The 26,791-nt window shown below is 38.9% G+C and overlaps 1 protein-coding gene and 1 pseudogene across 9 annotated transcripts in view; one reads left to right on the plus strand and one right to left on the minus strand.

Annotated features, from left to right (window-relative positions):
* NEO1 (neogenin 1) overlaps positions 1-26,791 on the plus strand; it is a 477,222-nt gene that overhangs the window by 83,908 nt on the left and 366,523 nt on the right. The gene's annotated exons all lie outside the window — the stretch shown is intronic.
* On the minus strand, positions 23,016-24,829 carry LOC142047277 (E3 SUMO-protein ligase KIAA1586-like; annotated as a pseudogene).

The raw sequence follows: 26,791 nt of genomic DNA on the forward strand, positions 1-26,791 counted from the left end.
AGGAGTTCCGAAATCGATTTAAGGAGGCGGTTAACTCGATATTAATGACGACGTCGTGTGAACGGATACAGCGTTAAATCGGTATATCGGCCATTAAACTGATTTAAAGTCGCAGTGTAGACCTGGCCTTAGACCTAAGAGAGTGGAGTACTATTGGGTTTTTTTTTTTCTGCTGTCAGCTGGAGAGCTCTTCAGTTAGTCTCTGGATGGCTAAAATACTGGAATTCTTATCAGCTAGATTTAAAATATTCTACTTTGCAAAGTGACTTACTAAAAATAGAATTGTGAAGTTCCATATTCATGTCTGTGACTTCTGTACTAAATGTACTGAGTTTACAAGTTTAATGAATTCTTTTCTGCCACTAGCCCTATTTTAGAACATAAGAACAGCCATACTGGGTCAGACCAAAGGTCCATCTAGCCCAATATCCTGTCTTCCGACAGTGGCCAGTGCCAGGTGCCCGAGAGGGAATGAACAGAACAGGTAATCATCAAGTAATCCATCCCCTGTTGCCCATTCCTAACTTTTGGCAAACAGAGGCTAGCCACTAGGGACACCATCCCTGTCCATCCTGGCTAATAGCCATTGATGGACCTATCCTCCATGAGTTTATCTAGTTTTTTCCAATGGGAGCTGCGGAGTGGGCGCTGGGGGTGGAGGCAGCATGTGGATGCCCCCTGGCCTTCCCCAGGGGCCTCAGGGACATGCCGGCTGCTTCCAGGAGTGGTGTGGGGCTAGGGCAGGTTGGGAGGCTGCCTTAGCCCCTCTGGGCCACCAGACTTTTAGAGGCTTAAAATCTCCCAGTTTGACTTCTAGCCTCTGGGACATAGAGCCCAATTCCGGGAGACTCCCAGCAAAACTGAAGGATTGGCAATAGGGATGTAAATATCATTTAAAAAGTTAATTGCTTAAATGATTAAAATTTAACCAGTTAACCAATTAAAGGGAGAGGGGCTGGGGCTACTCTTGACAGTGGGCATAGCCCGGGGCTGCTGCTGGGGTCAGCAGGGCTGGCGTGGCGGTCTGGTGCTGCTCTGGCCTGCCCAGGGCTGGGGGTTAACAGTTAGGCTAGATCAGGGTTTCTCAAATGGGTCGCCGCTTAAGCAGGGAAAGCCCCTGGCGGGCCGGGCCAGTGTGTTTATCTGCCCCGTCCGCAGGTCCGGATGATCGCGGCTCCCACTGGAGAAATGGTCTGAAGTAAATAGGATGAAATTCAATAAGGACAAGGGCAAAGTGCTCCATTTAGGAAGGACAATCAGTTGCATACATACAAAATGGGAAATGACTCCCTAGGAAGGAGTACTGCAGAAAGGGATAATCATAGTGTACCAAAAGCTAAATGTGAGTCAACAGTGTAACACTGTTGCAGAAAAAGTGAACATCATTCTAGGACAGTGGTCCCCAACGTGGTGCCCATGGGCACCATAGCTCCCTCCGGGGCATTTATGTGTGCCCGCCTAGTGCCCAGCAGGGGAGAAAAACTGCGGCCCTGTGCCTGCCAGGGACAGAGAACTCAGGCTGTGGGCGCAGTGTTCTCTGTTCCCGGCAGATGTGGGGCCTGCCTAATGCCCTGCAGGAGAGAGAAGCTGCATCCCTGTGTCTGCCAGGGACAGAGAGCTCCAGGGCTGCAGGCTGAGGGAACCGGTGTTCTCAGTCCCTGGCAGGCACGGGACCTGCCTAGTGTCCAGCAGGGGAGAGAATCTGGGCCCCCGTGCCTGCTGAGGGCAGAGTACTCTGCGGCTGTGGGTGTCAGTGTTCTCTGTCCTCGCGGCTTCTCTCCGGCTTCTCTCTGGATTCATATATTATGTAATATTAAATGTTTTTTTGTATTATTTAATGTAGAAATACAAAATAAGCCTTGAAAAATTGTTGGCGCCTGCCACACTCTTCTGAAAATATGAATGTGCTACTAGTCACAAAAAGGTTGGGGACCACTGTTCTAGGATGTATTAGCAGGAGTATTGTTAAGCAAGACACAAGAAGTAATTCTTCTGCTCTACTCTGTGCTGATTAGGCCTCAACTGGAGTATTGTGTCCAGTTCTGTGCACCACATTTCAGGAAAGATGTGGACAAATAGGAGAAAGTCCAGATAAGAGCAACAAAAATGATTAAAGGTCTAGAACACATGACCTATGAGGGAAGAATGAAAATAATTGGGTTTGTTTAGTCTGGAAAAGAGAAGACTGAGAAGGGACATAACAGTTTTCAAGTACATAAAAGGTTGTTACAAGGAAGAGGGAGAAGAATATTTCTTTTTAACCTCTGAGGCTAGGACGAGAAGCAATGGATTTAAATTGCAGCAAGGGAAGTTTAGGTTGGATATTAGGAAAAAATTCCTAACTATCAGGGTGGTTAAGCACTGGAATAAATTGCCTGGGGAGGTTGTGGAATCTCTGTCATTGGAGATTTTTAAGAGCAGGTTAGACAAATACCTGTTAGGAATGGTCTATTAGTCCTGCCATGAGTGCAGAGGGACTGGACTAGATGACCTCTCGTGTTCTCTTCCAGTCCTATGATTCTGTGTTATCCTTATAAAGTGCTCAGTTCCTACAATTAAGATTCTGTAAAAGCCCTTATTGTCAGTCACTGAAATATTCAAAAGAAGTGTTGGAGGTACTGAACTGATTTTCCACCATTCATTCAGTTGAGAGCAGCCTGTTTTTTCTGCCTTAAGACAGAATCTACAGCCCTAGCTAGCCTTAATGGAGAATGCTTTCAAACAGTCATGTTGTGGTATGTGAAAACATTTTTGATGCTTGCTAAGCAAGAAAGATTGAGTTTGAGTATACTAGATTGTTTAATACTACATGCTTTAAAGTGTAACTCAGAGCTTCTCTAGCAAGTATGCCAAATCTATCAGATTTTGGCTGTACAATAAAAGAATCACATCTTCCATGCCAAAAACAGACTTCGTGGAAATTGGACTGATAAAACTTAATGTTTTTTCCTTATTTTATCCTATAGGTTGGAACAGAGTAAACTCAGAAATGGTTAGTCTTTCTGTGCTTGGCTCCTGTCTCCCATGTTTCTCTTGGCTGCTAGGACTCTTTACGGTGAAGTTGCACTGGGCTTCATGAAAGTTTTGTCCCTCATAGCCATTGCATCTGTTCAGTTTTATGTACGATTATAGGGCAAGTCTTGACAGAATGGCATGTGTGGTGGGATTGACTGTACTTAAGAGAATCAACTCACCACCTTCACTCTCTTGAAACCCTTTATACTCCTCATCCAGCTTCAAGAAAATGGCCAGTCTGGTTGTGGGAAACAGCCAGACTGACCAGTGTCCTATGGTTTAAAGTACTATTCATAAATGGCTAATACATACTTCTCTTCATGTTCCTATATAAGGCTAGTCATCCAGAAGAAAGTGGTGTAATGTGAGGTTTTAGGTGTCATTGTTCACATAAATAATTTGCCATTATAGAATTCTCAGTTGTCTTCCTCAGATAGAGCAGTACCCCAGCCCTTAGCTGGTTCACAAGAACATGAGACAGAGAATATCTATTCTTAAGGAACCATTGAGTGAGTTTCTGTACGCAGCTGTGGATATAGCTGAAGTGTGCAGTATGTTGGCAGACCAGGTGCAATGTTCTTGTACAGAACGCACTTTGGACTGCTTCTCATCACTGAGAATGGAAGCTACTTACATTCATGCATCTGCTGCTTCCCTATTGTCAAAACCAGGTGGCTGGCAGATACTAGAGGGTTGCTCAGAGCCCATAATGAGCTGGCATAAGCATAATTCGCCCTCTCAGTTCTCCAGCCAAACACAACAGGAATACGGTCTAGAACCTGGAGGAAGGATGATTGTTTCTCTTACTGTGTGTACTATAGAGGTAGTTGGCCAAGCATGAGGTGTTATGTTACTATCAAAAACAGTGTGGTGTCTAGCTTTCTTTCCACAGGGAGGAAGAAGGCAATGGAGTGTTTTCACTCTGCTTTTGAAACTCCTAAAATCCCTGTGTATATAGAGCTGTGTTTCTCAACCAGGGCTATGTGTACCCTGGGAGTATTCAGTGGTCTTCCAGGGGTACATCAACTCATCTAGATATTTGCCTACATAAAAAAACAGGTTACATAAAAAGCACTATCAAAGTCAGTACAAACTAAAATTTCATAGACATTTGTTTGTTTATCGTGCTCTGTATACTATACATTGAAATGTAAGTACAATATTTGTATTCCAATTGATTTATAGTTATATGATAAAAATGAGAACGTAAGCAGCTTTTCAGTAAATATGTACTGTTACACTTCTGGATTTTTATGTCCATTTTGTAAGTTTTTAAGTGAGGTAAAACTTGGGGGTACACAAAACAAATCAGACTCTTCAAAGGGTTACAGTAGTCTGGAAAGGTTGAGAGCCACTGGTGTAGAGGATGTCATCAGAGATCTTGTGTTCTGTCTCTCTCTCTGACTATATATCCCTCAAATATTTAGTCTTTTGAATATGAAAACTCAAAGTAATGCAACAGACTAAATTTTCCCTTCCCATACATCTGATAAGCTATTCTGTTTTGGGGTGGCAAAATAGGGGAATGTACATCCAATTGGTTTTGAGGTTGATATATTAGAAGAATATTTTTAGGCAGACAAACTAAAAACCAAAGCTTATCCAGGTGTGAGGTCTAGATAATTGGGTTTTTGATCAAACATTAACTTGGAACAGCAGGACAATATTATTTACTTATTGTCTTTAACAAGTTAAAATGGAATTTTATTATAATTTTCTCACTTAAGTGGAATTCCTCTGCTTCTAGCTTCTTAATTAACAGCTTCAAATATGATTATTAAATTTAATTGCTTCTTAATGGGACACTGACCCATCTTTCATTCTATTAGGATGACATTTCTGTTAACTTTTTGAATAAAAAAAAGGAAATGTGATTATGTAAGTGCACTAATGTAGGCGAAAAATCTAAGTGTTTTGGTGGGTGGAGAATAGATATTGTTACTGAATTGAGCAAATTATTTCTCTTTTAAAACTTTTAGATTAACATTAATATGAACTAGTTTCTGTTCAAGCTCATTCATGTGGTTCTGATTATCTGACAATTAACCAAGCTGAAGTACCTTTTCAGCTCCAATAGCTTCCACAGTATGACTTGCTAGTGGTCCAGCAGGCAGATACAATTGAGTTTTGTTTTACTCTAAATCTGCAGCTTCCCATTGCATTGGTGTTCCATGAATTACAGTAGAACATTGACTCTGTCTGCTGTTACATTATTGGAAGGTGAGGAGATCTTGTTTGTCATTATAAAATGTGCAATGTAGTAAATTTTGCATATTAAGACTTTTTTAAAAAACAAAATACACAGTACAGACTACTTTGAGGTATTAATAATAATTGGATCTGAACTAGAATTGTTTAAATAAATACCTATTTAATAATGTATTGTCTTTGGTTTTTTCTTTACTTGTTAATTTGTGGAGGGCATTAGTCTCATTGGGATGAATTATGAAGGTTCTACTATATTTCTTCAAGCGGTTCATTGTTTCTTTGTTCTACATATTGAATATTAGATTTTTTTTTCTGCAGCTGAGTGAATGAAGAAACAATAATGAGTTCAAGGGTATGAATGAAAATACACATGAGGAACAGGGCTCAGTTTGATTCTTCTGGACTTCTTGATCTTTTGTTGTCAGATGGGGGGACTCTCCTAAACTTCTTAATGGAATAGGTTTTATTGGCTTGATTTTGTTGTTTGGTCATTCAACTCATCCCATCTCCTTTAGATTCGTAGATAGTGTGAGAACTCCTAGCATTGTGGAGGAGTATTTCTCCTTTTGTCTATATTGTCAATGGAAATTCTTAGAGGTATTTATGTTTTTAGATGAGGTCTTTCTTTCACTGTTAACAAAACCCTTAATGCATCCTGAGACACTTGTTCAACACCAAAGAAATGGACGAAACTTTTTGCGCATGACCAAGTCAGTGTCTCCATAAAATGAATTCTTAAGTATTTTTTTGACCCATTAGTAAAACTAAAACTGTTAATGTTGATCAGTTTCATATGCGTTGCCATGGTCTGTTTGCAGGGTTAAATGGTGGGATGAGATTCCTAGCTAATTCCTTAATAGCTGTTGGATGTCTTGCATTCAGAACACGCACATTGAAGCTCATCTGCACTCACTGAGCAGCTTGTTAATATGGTCAATTCGAGAATACCCAAGGTCATATTTGATGGTCAGCTAAAGCAAGGCAGCTGTTCTCATAGTGGTCAATACAAATGATTTTAAAGATTCACTGAAGTCTAACTAGAAAGCATGTCAGGTTGACCCTAGCAACTGAGAAGCAACAGCCTTCAACAGAGCAAGTTGCTGGCAGGTTTGCTGTGTTGCCACTAACTGCTATGAAGCAAGACACATTAACACCTTATGTGAAAAGCATGAAAAGCGTGGACAGCACAGAGCAAGAATAAAAAAGCCTGCAATGGTCATGGACAATCTTGTCTGTCACACGTGTAACTGTGTTTGCTGTTCTCTCATTGGTCTGACCTCCCGTGTGTTCAGCAGAGTCATGTGAGATTGTCAACTTAGGGTATGTCCTGGCGGGTAGCGATTGATCTGTCGGGGATTGATATATCGTGTCTTGTCTAGACGTGATATATTGATCCCTGAATGCGCTCCCATCAACTCCGGAACTCCACCAGGGCGAGCGGTGGTACTGGAGTTGATGGGGGAGCCGTGGGCATTGGTCCCGTGCCGTGAGGACAGGAGCTAAGTCGAAATAAGATACGTTGACTTCAGCTACGCTATTCCTGTAGTTGAGGTGCATATCTTATATCGATCCCTCCACTCCCACCCCCCGTGTAGACCAGGCCTTAGAAAAGTTTGAATATCTGCAGATGTGATCATCCTTAATCACACACAATATTCTGAATCTGCTAAATTCATTCTGCTAAAGTATTTAAGTGTTGGTGCTTTGAGCTTTTAGGTAACCATAGCCACATTCTCTAGCGTTGAACATATCTGTATGCAAACAGTTGAAAAATACAGTTTTGATTGCTTAGACTCTTCAGTAGTGGCAACAGTTGGGAGCAGACCAGGTTGAGGTTTAAAATGTCAACTTAGTAACATAATGTGAGCACAGACACACTGACTATATATATGATGAACATCAGCCATAAATGCAGTCCATCCTTGGGTTCTTGCCTACTTTAACATCCTGGGATTTTTCTCTTCTGATAGGAAGCATCCAATTTGAGTGAGGTGTCAGCTAAGAAGGATCACATTTAGTGTCTGCATTGCTCTGGTCGTTACCCGGAAAATGATTGAGAGGAAATTTTTACTTCGGAAAGAGTCACTGAAAATGTACTATATTGTCAACTTCTGACTTGGGCTGCAAGTTGTTTTATTCCTGAAAAATATTGCTGGTTGAAAAACCTATGGCCTGTATCCTAAACGTACTATGTTTGTCAGCTTGTGTTGCCTTCAGCAGAATTTGTGGGTACTCAGCACTCTTGAAAAATGAAGCCGCTAGTCTTTATAATAAAGTTAAGATAGAAATGCCTTTTTCATTTTTACTCAGATATTTTAGTCCCAACTCTAAAATTCAAGAAGATTCTTTCTATTTCACACTTTTCATCATAGTTGGCAGGCTGTTTTGACAACCGGGACTCAAGAAATAGATGTTAGTCATGTTTTGAAAATTCTTATGCTTTTTTTGCCACAGCTTAGCAATATATGAAAAATGGTTGAATTACTTATAATGCAGTTTATTTGGAATATTTTCCTTACATATTTTTATATTGTGCCTTTAGGGTAAGTAAAATATAATATTTTAGTTTTTTTAAATATAAATTTGCTATGTGGCTCACTGAAGGTGCTTAGCTAGGAGAGGAATTAAATTGCAGTAAGTTCATGGTGATTGAAAATCTCATTTTAAACAGAAGTACTGTAAATTTGATCTGTTAAGTCATCATTTTTTTTTCTTGGTAGTTGACTTGCTTTTTTTTTTTTTAAACCAGTTTTAATTAAACATTCCAGACCTTCAGCATTTGTGTGTGCAACAGTTCCTATCAGCTGAATGGAAATGGTTATCCTCTCTTTGTTGGCTTTTCCATTTAAATCCATTTCCCAAGAAATTGTAATTGGCCTTTCTGTATTCATCACTAGCCTCTTCCCTGTTCTTAATATCGTTTTCAGTTTCAATTGCAAATGTACCAAACAGTTCATTGCCAACAATAAAATGATCATTGGTTCAAATTACACCTCTACCTCGATATAACGCTGTCTTCAGGAGCCAAAAAATCTTACCGCATTATAGGTGAAACTGCGTTATGTCGAACTTGCTTTGATCTGCTGGAGTGCACAACCCCGCCCCTCTGGAGCACTGCTTTACCACATTATATCAGAATTTGTGTTATATCGAGTCCCATTATATCGGAGTAGAGGTGTACCTTTATAGAAGTGTTACAGTACTCATAGCTCTTTTCCATGTTATCTTTGACAGTAGCAGGCAGACTCTTTATTTATAGTGCCTATCTGTATAATGTGAAGCAATGGAACTCTCACAGAAAGTTGTATATTTCTTCGCTCATTAATGTTCAAGCCTAGTAAAAAGGAGTTTCTTTACAGAGACTGTTAAGTGCAATAGAGTAAGCATATCTATGCGTATTGCACTATATTAGTTTTATTGATGCCAGTATTTGAGGGTTGTTTTTATTTGTTTAGTGTTTTTTTAGTTGGGAGAGCTTATGGAAGAGGACTTGTTGCTTTTATCAGCTGATTTAAGACCACTAATTGATAAAATTAGTCCTTTTATCTAAATCATTGTAGAAGTACAGTACAGGGAGTCCTTGGACTTACGACACAATTTGTTCCTCAGAATTGCATTGTAAGTCAAAACGTTGTAAGTTGAAACCGCTTTTCCCATAGAAATCAATAGTATGAAGGGGGGATTTGTTCCTGAACCAAGCCTTGATACGTTATTTTCACCATTATAACCCAGATTTTTGTACTAAATGAATTATAGATGACTAATGTTGCAACATCGCTGTATTTACTGTATGCTGTATTTTGTAAACAGCATTCAAATAAATATATGAACTCACATAGTCTGGTCCAACTGCTGGCAAAATAGGCTCAGAAAACCGAGGAGAGGGGCACATATGCTGAGCCTCGGCCAATCACTATTTAAACTTTCTGATTGGCAGAGCCCATGCCGGGAGCCAATAAAAACAAGGGGCAACCCTACCTGGCAGCAAGCTACTCTGCTACCTCGAAGCGAATCAGAAGTGACCCTTTCTAGCTCCATACCAGTATAACGCAACCAAGACATGATTTTAAGTGAACTTTATGCAAATTGGGCATCGTAAGGGCAAAACTGGCAGTCAATTGAAAAGTGTCATAAATGGCATCCGAGGACTCCCTCTTCAGTGTAAATCTAGAAGAATGTGCATTGGATATTAAAAATAGGGTTCTGGGTTGGCATTTGCAGCTACACTGGCAGGTTTGATAGATAACTAGATCCAGATGCAGTTTTTTTCCAGTTATTCATACAAATAGAATAATGGCTTCACATTAAATATTTTTAATAATCCTCCCCACCAATGATATAATAAGTAGTTGAAGTTATAAATCTGTAATCCAAATTCTTGATATAAAGTCCCTGATGCTTCTGTTGGACTTCTAAAATCTGAATTTCTTCATTTTTGTGTACCTCATCCATGGCAGGAAATAACCTAGATACAGTAAGCATCATTCTGTGAAAGTCCTGATATTAGTCTGCTGTTCCTTTTGACCATCTTTAACTTCTCAGTGTCCTAAGGGACTTCATAAATATCACTTCCTCCAGCAAAGCTGCTGACATGAAGCAAAAACCTTCAATAAATTATTCATTTTCTGTTCATTTTCTGTGTTTAGGAATTAATGCGGCTTAGAAGTTCTTTTCTATGGCTGAAGTTGAGCAAAACTGGTAGAGCTAAACCTATATACTGAGTAACACATTAATTTCCCTAGACTGGTTTACATTTGTAACTAGTGGTCTAAGAAACAATGAAAAAATAAGATTGCATTATTTTACTATATAATATTTTGAATAATAGTTTAAGGTATGTCTATGTTAATTTTTTTCTCAATTAAAATGTAGCTTTTAAAAGAGCGACTAAAGTGTGGTTGTATTCTATCTAGAAGGTAAATTAATGGTGTGATAGCTCAAAATATTTAGTTTTGAATTTAAAATGTGACTTTTTGATCAAGGGGGGGGAGAGGGACAACTCAAAGCCCTTGGTATTGATTACTTTTATCACTTTAGTGTCATATTATTTTCAAGAATGCTTTCTCTTTGTAGTTTGAACAGTGTGTGAAAATTGCTACTTTCTTTCTATCATTTAGCAATTATCTAGAAGTCAGAAACATACCGTTAGTTTATTTAAACCATTTGAAAACACAAGACATACAACCCTAGATGGCTTTTCTTAAGTTGTCCTAGCATAAAAAGTGAACTAAGGCAAGTTTCTAAATTATTCCTTTTTCACTGGGAATTGTGGCTTGTTCCCTGGATTGTGCAAATTTTGATTTAAACCCATGAAAGTGTCTAGCTTTATTTTCATGAACAATTTGTTCAGCCTTTGAAATAATGAGACTCACACAGTAAGTGTGAAAACATTGTGTGGTATTCACAGAAAGGAGCATTCATGTTCAAGTCACTGCCTTGGAAAGGTGAAAGGGATGTTCTAAGATAGCTTTCCTTTTGTTAGTACAGCTGGTGAGAAGCATGTAGGATTCCTACTATATTTATGCAGGGATTAGCGAAAACTTGGTCTGTCAAGCGATTAAAAAAATTGTGATTAGTTGTGCGATTAAACAATAATAGAATACCATGTATTTAAATTTTTTGATGTTTTCTGCGTTTTCAGATATATTGATTTCAGTTACAACACAGAACACAAAGCTGTACAGTGCTCACTTTATATTTATTTTTGATTATAAACATTTGCACTGTAAAAAAACAAAAGAAACAGTATTTTCAGTTCACCTAATATAAGTACTGTAGTGCAGTCTCTTTATCATGAAAGTTGAATTTACAAATGTCAAATTATGTACCAAAAAAACTACACTCAAAAACAGAACTATGTAAAACTTTAGAGCCTATAAGTCCACTCAGTCCTACTTCAGCCAATCTCTTAGACAAACAAGTTTGGTTACATTTGCTGGACATAATGCTGCCCACTTCTTATTTACAATGTCACCTGAAAGTGAGAACAGGCATTCACATGGCGCTGTTGTAACTGGCATTGCAAGATATTTATGTGCCAGATGTACTTAAAGATTGCTATTTCCCTTCATGCTTCAGCCACCCTTCCAGAGGATATGCATCCATGCTGATGCCTGGTTCTGCTTGATAAGAATCCAAAGCAGAGCAGACCAATGCATGTTCATTTTCATCATCTGAGTCAGATGCCACTAGCAGAAAGTTGATTTTCTTTTTCAGTGGTCTGAGTTCTGTAGTTTCCACATCTAAGCGTTGCTCTTTTAAGACTTCTGAAAGCATGCACCACACCTATTCCCTCTCAAATTTTGGATGGCACTTCATATTCTTAAACCTTGGGTTGAGTGCTGTGGCAAGTTTTAGAAATCTCACATTGGTACCTTTTTTGCATTTTGTCAAATCTGCAGCGAATATTTGTAAATCAAACAACATGTGCTGGGTTATCTGAGACTGCTATAACATGAACTGTATGGCAGAACGTGGGTAAAACAGAGCAGGAGACGTACAGTTCTCCCCCAAGGAGTTCAGTCCCAAATTTAATGAACATCATCATCATGGAAGCATGTCCTCTGGAATGGTGGCCGAAGCATGACTGGACATACAAACGTTTAGCATATCTGGCATGTAAATACCTTGCAGCGCTGGCTACAAAAGTGCCATGTCAACACCCATTCTGACTTTCAGGTGACATTGTAAATAAGAAGCAGGCAGCCGTATCTCCAATAAATCTAAACTTGTTTGTCTTAGCGATTGTCTGAACAAGAAGTAGGACTGAGTGGACTTGTAGGCTCTAAAGTTGTACATTGTTTCATTTTTGGGTGCAGCTATGTAACAAAAAAATCTACATTTGTAAGTTACACTTTCATGATAAGTATCAGAGGGGTAGCCATGTTAGTCTGGATCTGTAAAAGCAGCAAAGAATCCTGTGGCACCTTAGAGACTAACAGACGTTTTGGAGCATGAGCTTTCGTGAGTGGATACCCACTTCGTCAGATGCATGTAGTCCACTCTGAAACTGTTAAAAGATGTTACAGTAACTGTAGGATTCCTGCCTGAGTGAATATGCACACCATATTGCTCCCAAATCATATCTATAAAGAAACACATTTGCCTTCTCTCCTCCGTTTCTGTTTTTTCTACCTGTTAATGAAAACTTGAATTGCTGATATTTTACCATGTTTGTAATCTCTTTGTAGCTAGTAACTGTTAATCAATAGTTTAAAATTTGAATTGATAATTGCTGGTAGAATTTTTGTAATTAAAGTTGGACATTAATTTTTCTCCTGTTACTATTCTAGAATCTGCTGATGTGGCACACCTTGACTTGAGAGATTATGGGTTTAATTGGCAAAATATGAGAAATACTTCTATAAAATGTCCTGTAGATTATTTGTAGATTCACAAATTAAGGTTAGAAGGGACTGTTACAACTGTGTAGTCTGACTTGCATAATCTAGGCCGTAGATTTCTGCATAACACAGGGAATTCTTACATCTAGTCCAACAATTTGTGACTGAATTAGATCATATATTTTAGGATAGGTCTTCCCTGCACAGTTAATCTGAGTGTTTGGTACCAGAGTTATTTGAGCTTGGGTGTGAGCCTTCCCACAGCAAAACCATACCCATATTACTGTACCTCGCTGTTTCTGTGCTAATCTGTGTGTGTCTGGGCCATATCTCTTGGTTCTTTGTACTGACACACTTTAGAATTTTTTCCCTGTCAATTGCGGGAGTACTTTCCTATCCTTCAGTATGGGGGTGGGTTGCAGAGTAGTTGAGGAATTGTGAGTAGGGGCATTGGAGGCCCATCATTACCGGAGTGATTTTTACCTATGACCTCACTGCCAAAGAGTTGTGGGTACTAGCCTGAGTGAAAGCAGCACCAAAGCGCTAACCCATATCTCAGACTAATTTAAAGCACCACCACCCCTAGGTCAGATGTTTGCTCTGTGCATAGTTAGGGGCTTTATGCTAACACTTGGGTAAGAGCCTGGATTAATGCTGCAGTGAAGATATAACCTTAGACATCCAAATGTCATTTAAAGATGCCAAATGATAGCTAATTTACCATATCTCCTGTAATTCATTACTCTAGTTGTTTAAAAAAATAAAAAAAGACTTATTTCCAGTTTGAACTTTAATGTTAAACTAGCAGACAAGCATTGTAAGAGTCACAAAAACTGTCTAATACTCTTTATCTTTTTTCTATGTAAGTAATTATAGACTGCTGTCTAGTTGCTTTGTAACATTTTCTTTGATAAAATAAATGGGGTGGGCTTCTTTAAATGGCTTCTTGTTAGATATATTGGCCAGACCGCAGATCATTTTTGTAGCTTCTTTTTGAACCTTCTCCAATTTTTCAGACTTCCATTTGAAAGTATGGACACCAGAACTGGATGCACTATTCAATATAGTCTCACTAATGTTTTATACAGAGGTAATAACTGTACCACTTTCTTCTCTACATTATGCTCTTACTAACCTGTTTTTCCAGTTTTAGAATCTTAGAAGATTAGGGTTGAAAGAGACCTCAGGAGGTCATCTAGTCTAACCCCCTGCTCAAAGCAGGACCAACACTAACTAAATCATCTCAGCCAGGGCTTTGTCAAGCTGGGCTTTAAAAATGTCTAAGGATGGAGAGTACACCACCTTCATAGGTAACCCATTCCATTGCTTCACCACCCTCCTAGTCAAATAATGTTTCCTAATATCCAACCTAGACCTCCCGCACTGCAACTTGAGACCATTACTCCTTGTTCTGTCATCTGCCACCACTGAGAACAGCCTAGTTCCGTCCTCTTTGGAACCACCCTTCAGCTAGTTGAAGGCTGCTATCAATTCCTCATCCCCATCCCTTCTTCAGACTAAACAAGCCCAGTTCCCTCAGCCTCTCCTTGTAAGTCTTGGGCCTCAGAACCCTGATGATTTTCGTTGCCGGCCGCTGGACTCTCTCCAATTTGTCCACATCCCTTCTGTAGTGGGGGAATCAAAACTGGATGCAATACTCCAGGTCGCCTTACCAGTGCTGAATAGAGGGGAATAATCACTTCCCTTGATCTGCTGGCAATGCTCCTACTGGTGCAGCCCAATATGCTGTTAGCCTTCTTGGCAACAAGGGCACACTGCTGCCTCATATCCAGATTCTCGTCCACTGTAATCCCCCACTGTTAACATTTTGGTGCACTCCAATCTTTGCTAACCAAAGCCTCATAACCTTTATCTTATGGGAGATAATTTGAAAAATGAGTGAAAGAGAGTTAAGATTGCACAAAGACACTTCAGAAAAAACTGAGAATAAATACCTAGTCTGTAATATGAAAACCAAAGACTCATTCACTTGGAATATTATTATTTTTTATGAAAGGCAATGTAGCAAATTTATGTGCTTCACTATACTGTCTCTAACCACTAGACTATAGCGTGCTCCTATAGCACTGAATGGAACTCAAGAATCCTGACCAACATTGAAGTGCTGTCTCAGTAAGCTGCCAAAAGAAATTTGATGAGGTTCAACAAGGATAAGTGCAGAGCCCTGCACTTGGGACAGAAGAATCCCATGCACTGCTACAGGCTAGGGACCAACTAGCTAAGGAGCAGTTCTGCAGAAAAAGACCTGGGGATTACAGTGAATGAGAAGCTGGATATGAGTCAGCAGTGTGCCCCTGTTGCCAATCGTGGAGCGCTAGGGATATTGGGTCTTGCGCCACTAGAGCGTGCAGGGCAGTGGCCCCATTGTTGCCAAGAGAAGGCGACAGCGTATCTGAGGGCTGGTACAGCCATACGGTGCACTATGGCAGCTATGATCAGGGGTGATCGTGAGTGCCCACGCGGCGCTAGGGCCTTTTCTCGACAGTCGCGAGCTCGGTGGTAGAGCCCGCGAGCGAGGAGGATGCTCTCGCAGTGGGTAGTTCCCGCCCACACAGGGTAAGGATGGTGGCGGCAAATTGGCCCCACTACAGAAGGGATGTGGACAAATTGGAGAGAGTCCAGCGGCCGGCAACGAAAATCATCAGGGTTCTGAGGCCCAAGACTTACAAGGAGAGGCTGAGGGAATTGGGCTTGTTTAGTCTGCAGAAGAGAAGAGCTAGGGGGGATTTGATAGCAGCCTTCAACTAGCTGAAGAGTGGTTCCAAGGAGCTCAGCTGTTCTCAGTGGTGGCAGATGACAGAATACGGAGTAGTGGTCTCAAGTTGCAGTGCGGGAGGTCTAGGTTGGATATTAGGAAACACTGTTTCACTAGGAGGGTGGTGAAACACTGGAATCTCCATCCTTAGAGGTTTTTAAGGCCTGGTTTGACAAAGCCTTGGCTGGGATGATTTAGTTGGTGTTGGTCCTGATTTGAGCAGGGGATTGGACTAGATGACCTCCTGAGGTCTCTTCCAACCCTAATGTTATCTGATTCTATGATTAAAAGAGTTGGGATGAGAACTTGTGGTTTTCTGGCTTACAGCCCAGTGCACATTCCCTTAGACTATAGCTGTTGTGTAGTGGGTTATGTTTTCACTCTCAGTACTTTCCCTGAGAGGTGGGTAGGCATAACAGATCTGTCAAATACATGTTTCTTTCTGCCCCTGCTCCACCTGAGGCCCTGGCCCACTCCACCCCTTTCGCCAAGCTCCTAGTCCTGTCCCACCTTGTCCTGCCCCCACTCCCCTCCCTCTGCCATCGCTCCTCCTGCAGGCTGCTGAACAGCTGATCGCAGGGGGCAGAAGGTGCCGGAGCTGATTGGCATGGCTGACGGTGGGTAGTAGGCGCTGGGGGATGGGAAGAGAGATACTGATCCGTGGGGCTGTCCGTGGGTGCTGGGTGTTTTTGGCTCACTCACAGAGTTGGCGCCTGTGCATGTCATACAAAATGCATGACAATGGTCATCTCCATTTCACGCCTGCCATTACTTCATTTCTCCCACCCTTTGTCACTTATTTTTAAACTACCCTCTGTGAAGTAGGGATTGTGTGTATGGTGTCTTCACAGTGAGACCTCAATCTCTGTTGGGGTCTGTAAATATAATAATACTCTCTTGCAGTTTTTTAGGGTCTTTTAATGAGTAGATCTTAAAGTGCTCTATAATAGAAATGTTAAAGACAATGGCATTGGAGCTGAGCTCTTAAATATGGATTACCATTCAGAGCTTTGTTTTATAGAAGCATCTTTCATTTATTTTGTTAGCTATGCCAAACGCTTGAGAGATTAACCGTATTAGAAGTACATTACCAGGTGCAAATGTTTCAGCCTTACTAATTTGCAGCATTTGATGCAAACGATTTTATTGAGAGGAGGAAAGCCAACCTAAACATAAAGAATATCCATTATTTTGTTTTTTAAGTATCATGTAATGTCTTCCATCAGAGAAGCAGAAGATAACTTCTTATCTTACTGGAATATCAATGCTTTATGGTTAATGTTTTAGGTATAGTTTATTACATGTCCGCTACTTTGACAATAACCAAAGCCATAATCATGTATTATTTGTATTGCAGTAGCAGTTAGTCATGTACTAGGGCCCCACTGGACTAGACTCTGTACAAATACATACAAGAAAGTTGGCCTCTGTCTCAAGGTGCTTACAGTCTAAGTAATACTGTAAGAGAATGAGTGTAACAGCTAATGTGCACGACTGTATGTGGCAATCTAGGTTCTATTTACAATTTTTCCATAGACTTGTTTCTCTCAGTTTCTCAGATTTGTCATATGTAAAATAGGGTAAAACTTTCCCATGTCACTAGGTGTTGTGATGCCTTCACAGGAAGGCACAATGTGCTACATTAATATTATTTGAAGGATATGAAATATGCCAATCCCTTGATTACCTAAAATAGAATTTTAAAAAATGACCTGATATAGAACTTGAAGATGAACTGCAGTGTTTATAGTCCCTTGCGAAAGAGAAGATACTAGATATCACTGAAACGTTCTACTATTTTTAATTTCCATATTAGAGAATAAATGGTAATACTGTTTTATTATAAATGTGAAAAATTAGCTCTTGAAAGTAGATAGAGAATTATAAAGTAGCTAGGACACTAAATAGAAAAATCTTTACACAGTTAAATAAAAACTTAAACAATATCGCAAGATCAAATTCCCTTTTTCTGTTAGAAATGAAATCTTTATCAAGGATTGTTCTGTCTTCCAAGAGGCGCCCCTTACTATTGTGTAGCATGGTGTGTGTGTGTGTGTGTGTGTGTGTGTGTGTGTGTAAGATGAAGAATACCAGATGCAATATGTACCTTTCTCAGGATTTCTGCAATAGATGCCTGTTTAAAGAATAGATTTATTGAGAACAACTTGGATGCACATATATAAACACAGTCCTTTTAAATTAAATGAATGATGAAGGAATTAACTTCTAATGTACCAAATATTGTAAAATATCAAGAAATAGATTGACATTAAATATTTTTCTCTATACCAAATCAAAATATTGTAATGTAGTTGAAATCAATACTTATTTTGGTGCACCAAAATATTAATAATCTGTTTAACAGATTGCTTATGTACTTGTACTTGTACTGTTTTGGGCATCAATCACTGTAGTATTCAGTAAGCTGTATGTGGTATATTAGACTATATGATCACATTAACTTTAATATCTTGGATTTAGGCAAGACATTACCAAAATTTTGGGCTCATGAGGATCAAGATTGTTTCGCTGACATTTGTCCACGATGCATAAATGTTAGACTACTCCTCTTACTCCTCTCCTGGATTACAATTTTAAATTGTTTAATGGTTTGATATAAGTTTTTTCTTAGACATGTTAACTGAGATTTTTTTAATATAGAAAAGCGAACTTCATTGTCATGTCTATATTGCATATCACTGTAATAGGTTTGCCTAAATAAAGAGCTTGCTCCTAGGTGGGACCTCTTTATTTATATCTTAAAAAAAAAAAAAAAAAAAAAAAACTGGGAAAACTTGATGGCATTCTTGTGTTAGCAAGTTAGTGAAATACACCTGCACTGAAAGAGGCAGTAAATAAAAGGGACTGAAACCAAATATATGCAATAGGGATATATGAACACAGAGTGGAATAATCAGAAATGTACTTGTTCGATCAATAATGCACAGACACAGCTCAATGATGCATACAAAGGTCCCACCGTTGTAGTTAAAACAAGAACAGAAAAGTAGATTTATGTTGATGTTCCTTCTGGCTGGAGAGCATCCATTATTGAAATGACTTCGTGTTGCATAATGGACTGTTAAAACAGGTTTAAAGAACAACAAAGATGTGGAGAGATTATGTATAAACAATATTAACACTAAATAGGACATTTCAGCACCCAGTATGTTGATAGAGAACCTGCGTCTTGACCAAGCATAGCATGCAAAGTTGGTGAGGAAATGTACCATAGAGGGGCCCACAGAAAGTAATTTAAAGAGGTAAGTTGCTGACTGGAGTAAACCAGCCAGTGTTAAATATATGTCCCAGGATCCTTGTACCAACAGTTGTGGCCCAACTTGTCTTGCACAAGCTGGTATGAGAAGATGTTGTGTGCAAAGGGGCTGGAATCGCAAAAACTCAAAGGGGATGACTCGTTTTCTGATTGAATGGTAAATATTTTGGTTGGACATTTCAGATCTTCAGCAGAAGTATGGGTAACCAACTATTTGGTTGGTCCATGCCAGCATCTCCAAGAAGAGGAGTCAAGTTGGACCATTCAGCAGAAATGGGGAAAAACAGCCAGTCTCCTTCAGCACATTGCTTCCCGAAAGCCAAAGACTGAGGTCTTGTGCTGGCAACCTGGGAGCCCTTCTGGTGATCTCAAGTACCTGTTTTGGATCGGAATCTTAAACTGTTTCTGTTTTCCAGCAGTTTGGGTTGTCTGCTAGCGCACTGGGTAAAGACTATAGTTGCGTCTGTCCTCCGTTCCACCTGTGTTTGCAGTGTCCTTTCCTTCTGTGAACAGTAACTGAGCTGACAGCTGAGCAAGGATTTGGTGACAAGTAACACAAATTTTCTCTTGGGTGATGACTCAAATCAGTCACTTGACTACTTCCTGAAAGTGGGCACCTAATTAGATAGGAAGTGTACATGCTGGTGCTTTAAAGATTGTCACAGAGTTAATGTATCCTTGTTTTTTAACAGGTTCTAATCAAGATTGTTGTAAAGTAGCTTTGAAGCTGAACAAGTTACTGTTGATAATTAAGTTTACAGAACACTGTATACATGTCTTGTCATAGCTAATGGTTTCATACTTTCAAGTTCTAGGTGTGCATAGACGTGAAACAAGACCAAATGTGCAGACTTCTTGAATGGCACTCAGTCTTATATGGTGTCACAAAATTTAGGAATTCATATTAGGTAGGAGTGTTACTCAGTTCCTGGGGCTACTGTTTGTGAGGAAATAGGTTTAAAAGAGTTGACTACTATGGATCTATTTGGAGGGAGACCTTGATGAATTGGCAAGTAAGTAATTCACCAAGCTGTCATATGCTTTAGCTTTGGATTGTTTTATTTTATTTTCCTCTGTTATGTTAGCAACAGCAAAGTTGATAACCAGTTGTAGCCCTATGCTAAGGGACTCTTAGTCAAAAATCTAGAGTCATCTTCCCAGGATAGTGGTTGAAAATAAATAGAGTTTTTTTATTGTGATTTTGTTATTTGATTCTGAACACCTATTGATTAACATATTCACCAATTTTCTAGTTTGTTAGCAAAATCGTAGTCCAATACTTTTTGCCTTATATCTTATACTATTATTTGCTGTTCAGAATAGTTAATAAAGTTCTATAAATCAAAATATAACTGTCAAGTCCATTTATTTAATTAAACAATTGAAATCCAAAGAACCCTAGGAAAGCTGGATTGGGTAAGCAGTTTGCTTAGTTAAGGATTGTTTTATACCCTGTTTTTCTTACAACAAACTCAACAGTTGTGAAATACAACATACTTTTCAGTGTATGCCAGAAAATCTGTTGCAGCATTACTAATTCAGATTTGGTAGGATTGTTTTAAGCTTCCTTGGTATTTGGTTAAAATTGACTTACTGTATTTACAGTTGAGGTTTGAAATGTGACACCTTACATTAGAATATTTAAACTCATAGGTAACAAAAACTAGCTTCTGTAATCTGTCCAGTCTATTATTTACAAATCATGATTCTTGATGAATGTTTTCTAGGAAAGGATTAAAGAGTGAACATAATTTTGCCTCATTTGTCAGGTGAGGCTACTTAAATGGATTTATAATCTAAAGTTGTCTGATTGTGCTTGTTTCTCTGGAATGCCATTTTTATCTGGAGGAAGGGCTAGGTAGATGAGAGAGTTTGAAGTTTCTTGGTGTAGGTAACTTTTCAAGACAGTAATTTGAACGCTGAACAAGAGTGATGCTTATAGTGAGAAGAGAGCCTGAGACACAAGCTTTGTATCAGAAGCCTGGTGTGAGGCAGGACCTGTTGACATTATTAAGAACAGGGCTGATATTGCAGAAATACGCATTCCTAAGAATTGCTAAGCACATAGTACTCACACAAACGCATCCTGATATCAAGGATGGTACATGTCTTAATAGCCTCATAAAGTCTGCCAGATGCTGTTACTGTGCTTTGTCAACAATAAACCTGGCCTGGTGCCTTTGTACCGTAACTGATCGTGAGGTCATTGGGCAGGTTGCTCAAGGTCTGCTATGCCGGCTGTCTGTGCAGGGCTTCTAAGTGAATGGCTCTTGCATTCTTTCAGAGTTTGTTGAGAAGTATATACCAGGATCCACCTTTTCTTCCTATGTGCAGGAATTTCCTGATAGCCTTGCTATTGAATTAACTCAATGCATTCACACAGTAAACATCAAACTGACTCAGTCAAGATACAATATTCATAGTTTACATGCCCCTCAATGTCCATCAGTGGGCTTATTTTAAAATAATTAAATGTAATCAGAAGCACTTGCTAGATTTCATAACAGTATGTTACTGTTGGAACTTATTATCTAGAAACCACAGCCAATAAAAATTTGTCATTTGGAAGCATTCCAGTGTCAAGGTAGGATGGAACTTGTTTTAGTTTTTTTATACAATTCAACTTGTCATGGCAGCTTCAGTTTAATGGATTCTCAATACAGACGCTAGTGTAGATAGAATTTTCTTAGACTCTTTAGGCTTGTCTGTTAGTGCAAAAGTGCACTCTAGAGGAGTGTAGATTATAGAATGCTCTAGCTTCTATAATCTACACTCCTCTAGCCCCATGTAGACCGTGCTAGCTGAAACTAAAAGGTATGTAGTTCACATTGGTGTAGTCGCATTTCAAACAGGACTACATTAACGCACACTGGATCCTTTTTTTAGTTTTTGCTATCAAGGGTCTACACAGGGTGGTTAAGAATGTTTCCTGTTTAAATTAACAGAAGCATAGGTCTCCACTAATCATTTGGCTTCCTTTTCAATCTGTAGAGCCCAATGTACCATTCTAATGGTGCTAATTTGCGGCCAATATCTCTGTCCTGTGTATTAGATCTCAGTATAAGTTTGTTTGTTAGAACAAAATTTGTTTGAGGAAAGATGTTGCAAGCATGATTAACATTTATTTTTTGAGTGAATACCTCAGACATTGAATCACTTTATCTGTCATGGCCAGAGAGGTTATAACCTGGCTCATGATGGAAAGCAAATCTCAACCTTAACTATGGAGCGATAACTGCCTTGCCATAATAGTGATGACTTGATTTTTCAGAAGTGGTAAGCAACCAGAAATTCCACTGAAATCAATGGGAACTCTGGTTATTCATCTCTTCTGAAAATCAGGGCAGAAATCCCTACCCTAAAAAGTCTAAAATCTAGGTTTAAGACAAACAAGACATTGGTGGGGGTAAGGGAAGGGAGAATTAAGGGAATTGACTTTAAATCTCATAGCTTAAGCGTGTAATGTGCACATTTTGAGAACTTGATGTTTTTCTCGGTTTATTTGGAAAGATTGGTGTTTATTAGACCACTGTGACTGAAGCATTTTGGATGCACTAAAATATTTAAACCCCCCAGACTGAGGGTGAAGAAAGTTTTTTGATATTGCAAATTCATAGATTTCAAGGCCAGAGGGGACCATTGTGATCATCTAGTCTGACTTTCTGTATGACAGGCCATAGGACTTCCCCCAAAATAATTCCTGGAGCATATGTTTCAGAAAAACATCCAATCTTGATATAAAAATTAAGTGATAGAGAATCGACTGCAACCAATGTTCCCTCTAATTTTTAACAGGCTGTGTGTGCAAAAAATTTCTTCTGTGCAGATTTTTGAAGCAGAGTTCAGATTTGTGCACTATGGGGCAAATGTGCCCAAATGAGTAAAATGCTTATACATTTAAAAAGTTTTAATTTGCAATTTGTGGTGGTGATAGTTTTACACATTATTTTATAAATGTCATTTTAAAATACTTAGAAAAAGGAAATTTAACCATTCTTCATGAAGCAGAAGTTAGTTTTAAGCATTACGCTTTATGATCTTTTTTTATAGACAATCACGAGCATATATCAAGCACATATTAATCATGGTCATTATCAGTCCATAGGCGTCTGCCCATTGGTGTCCACTTTCACCTTTCATTCTATACACATGTCCGAAAAGATTTTGATAAACGTATAATAAAGACAATTTAATAAGTATGCCATTTTGTCCATTTAAATGGGTTTTCAGATAGAGACATCATAAGTAAAAAAAGAAAAACAAGAGTTTGTGTTTTAAATTTTAAAATTTCCTAAAAAAAATCAATAAATGATTTTCAGCCAAGAATAAGGTATGTAGTTACAAATGCATTTTAATTTCCTTATTGGTCGAAATGTCAAAGACTGCTAAACTAACCTTACTGTTTTTCCCTGCAATCTTTTTCATTTCTCCATTCAATATAAACTCTGTCCAGATCTATCAGTCCTCTGTCCAGCAGGTAACTCTTAATACACATCAGCATGCCCAAATGATCCACTTGTAAACGATTCCATAGTTTGTTTTTTAGCGTGCTCATTAAGCTAAAACCACGCACACAGTCCGCAGTTGATGCTGGGAATGTTCCTCCAATATCCATCAACTTTGCAAGATCCTGAAACTGTTCGTTCTGGTGAGCAAATGTCACCATATCCGGGAAACTTAAAACCAATTGACTTTTGATTGTTTTGGCAACTGCAAACTTGAAGTCCTTGTACTGACTGAATATAACAATTTCTTCAGCAAGAAAGTCTTTGTATTTTGAACATAGGGATTTGACCTGATGAATTCCAAAATGAAGTCACACTTAACTATTGCTGCACAATCGAAAGCGGACCACTCCTGGACTTCATCCTCTGGAAAGCTGTCTGCCAAATGTGCACACAAGATGTTTATGAAAGTTATTATGTAACTAGTATCAATTTCATTATTTTCTTGAGAGCCCATATCTAAGAGAGCCTTAACTTAGTCACTCCATAAGACTGACTCTCCAAAGTACTGTCTTCTGATCTTATTCAGTTTACCTCGGGCAAGGTGAGATGCTTCAAGAGGTGTAAGGCACCGTTTCTGGAGCAGAGTGGATAGTGAAGCCAGCTCCGACAAAACATCATTCAAAACTTCTAATGTTAGTTGGTATTCCATGGTATTCAGCTTTTTGTGGCAGTATTTAGAAACTGGATCAGTATCTTTGTCTTGCTCAAAATATTCCAGAAGAGGATTATAGTTGCGAATAATTGCTTGAAGTGCAAAGTACCTAGATAACCAACGTACTTCATTGAATGGCCTGAAAGCCACTGACTCACATTCAGAAGCATCCACTATTTCCTGAATTTGCATTTTCTCCTGGATGACCAACAGAACACCATGTAGACAGTTCTCATTAAGGTTTCAGTGTCTCTTATCAGCTTGACCTCTTTCCATGCATCGGAAATCCCCAAGTCTTCCTGGTGTGCAATGCAATGTTGCTGGACTAAGTGTGGAATATCACAATTCAGCTGAGCTGCCACGCTACTGAGTTTGCCCAACATCACGGAGGCACAGATGTGAACATCACCATTTTCATTAGATCAAGTTGGTGTTTTTTGTAAAACTTTGAATGCAGACAATATTGAAACAGCATCACATTCTTGCAATTGTAATAGTCCACCAAACGAAGTTTTATAGTCTTCAGAATTTAACAGCTAGAGTATGAAACATTACCAATGCTATTTCATGCATGAGATCATTTTGGACAATGCAGGTGATAATTTCAAGAAATTTAAAAGCATAATTTTTACTTCTCCAGCTCGCTGGTATGTGCACATACTTTTTCATATGGTCATTAATATCTTGAACAGTAAGCATTGAGCTGTTCATTTTAATAGCCAACAACACATTGTCAATAAGTACCTTGATTTCTTCTGGGTTTTGAGTGCTTGCGTTCAAGATTATTTGCCTCCTCTGCTTTTCAGCTGGACTTTCAAGAATCATGCTAAGCAATCCGCTCCATAAGGAAGGGCTTTTGTTTCTAAGTCTTGTTACACCATCTATATGAGACTTACTTGACAGATGACGCTTTAAGAACTCCAACTTCCATACATCGTTAAACATTCTTCCCATTGAAAATTCTCCCAAAGCCCTGGCATCTCGACAATATACAAAAACCACTCTGTTGTCCTCATCATATGTGAATATTTCATGAAGTTTAACAAGCATTACACTATGTGACTTCGGTGTAACTGTCTCTATAGTCTCATCCAGCCATCCAGATTTAAATTAAGTTTTTCTACGCTTTAGACCTCTAGACAGTGACATTTTGGGATTGATTTTTTACCAGATTTGTTTATTTAAAATTAATACTTTTATTATATGGCTACTATTTCAATGCACTTAACAGCATGACTCGACAAAAGGGCAAACGGGAGATTATTCAGATCAGGATACCAGAAGGAGATGTGTGGGTCCTCACAGTCAGTATTTCAAACGTGGAACATTGATCACATTGGGACGGTTAGGACCAACACATCGCCTTGTCTGTTCATTTGGCTGCGTACAAACTCAAGTATGTGCGAATAAGTCAAAATGCCTGGCCGTAGTTGCGAACAATGTCAAAAGTTGCCCGTAAATGATATTTTCGGCCTGGCTCCGATGTAGTATTTCATTTTTTTGTGTGCAAAGTGTTTCGCCATGTGCGCGGGGTTTAGGATCTGTGTGTGTGCGCGCACACGCACAGCTTAGAGGGAACAGTGACCGCAACCCTTGGTAAATGGTCCCTATGGTTAATTACCCTCACTGTTAAAACTGTATGCCTTTTTTGAGTCTGAGTTTGTCTAGCTTGACTTTCAGCCATTGGATAGTATTATACCTTTCTTTCGTAGATTGAAAAGTCAATTATGAAATATTTGTTCCCCTTGTAGATACTTAGACTGTAATCAATTTATCCCGTAACCTTCTGTATTAGACTCAAGAAGCTCAGTCTATTTAGGTTATCACTATCAGGTGTGTTTTCTGATCCTTTAATCATTCCTGTGGCTCTTCTCTGAGCCCTCTCCAATTTACCAGCATCCTTCTTGAATTGTGGACACCAGACCTGGACACAGCATGCCAGCAGCAGGCACGTCAGTGTCAAATAGAGGTAAAATAACCTCTCTCCTTGCTACTTGAGGTTCCCCAGGTTTTGCATCCAACAGCCTCATTAGCTGTTTTGGTTGCAGCATCACATTTTGAGCTCATGTTCAGTTCATTATTTACTATGACTCCAATATTTTTTTCAGAGTCACTGTCTGAATAGATGGGTGTCCCCCATCCTTAGGATAGAGTCCTGCATCCTTTAAATATGGTCTAAATTTTGTTCCTAGATGTATACATTTACATTACATATGTATTAAACACACATAATTTGTTTGTGCCCAGTTTATCAAGCTTCCAGATCTCTCTGAATCAGTGACCTGTCCTCTTCATTATTTTCCACTCCACCAATTTTTGTGTCATCTGCAAACTTTATCAGTGATGATTTTGTGTTCTTCCAGGTCATTGATAAAAATGTTAGATGGCCTTAGGGCAAAGAATCAATCTCTGCAGATCCCCACTAGAAACAAATCCACTCTAAGATGATTCCCCATTTGCAATTACATTTTGAGACCTATCAATCAGTTTTTTAATCAAAATAAATCGGGCTATTTAATAGCAATAGAATTAAAGTAATTATACAGTATTTTTACTCTCCTGTTTTGAAGTACGTGGGGAAGAAGGTTAGGGTTGTTTTTAAAGAGGAATATATTTTAATGTTATACCGATAACAGAAACTCAGTTAAGCAGAATTTCCTATGTTCTACTCAAAATTCAGTGCAAAACTCAGTTATTTCAGAATTTAAATTTGACTCTAATGAGATTAGCAATCACTTATAAATTGACCAAAAGTGTGCTGGAAGCTTTACAAATAACTTTTTATAGACTGTGCCCCAAAGAACGTACAGTTAAACACTGCACAACAAAAAAAGATGGCATATAGAAGCGATGATGGTGGAAGTGAGAATGAAGGATACACACTGAGAATAAGGCTTCTGAGTTTGGATATCTAATTATATAAACATTCCAAGTGACATTTTTACATGTTAAGAACTAAATCATTTCACTCTTCAGTATCAGTCTATAGTTCTCTTCAGTAACAGTCTATAG

This window comes from Chelonoidis abingdonii, chromosome 9 (genome assembly GCF_003597395.2).
Source record: "Chelonoidis abingdonii isolate Lonesome George chromosome 9, CheloAbing_2.0, whole genome shotgun sequence".
NCBI classification, from domain to species: Eukaryota; Metazoa; Chordata; order Testudines; family Testudinidae; genus Chelonoidis; species Chelonoidis abingdonii.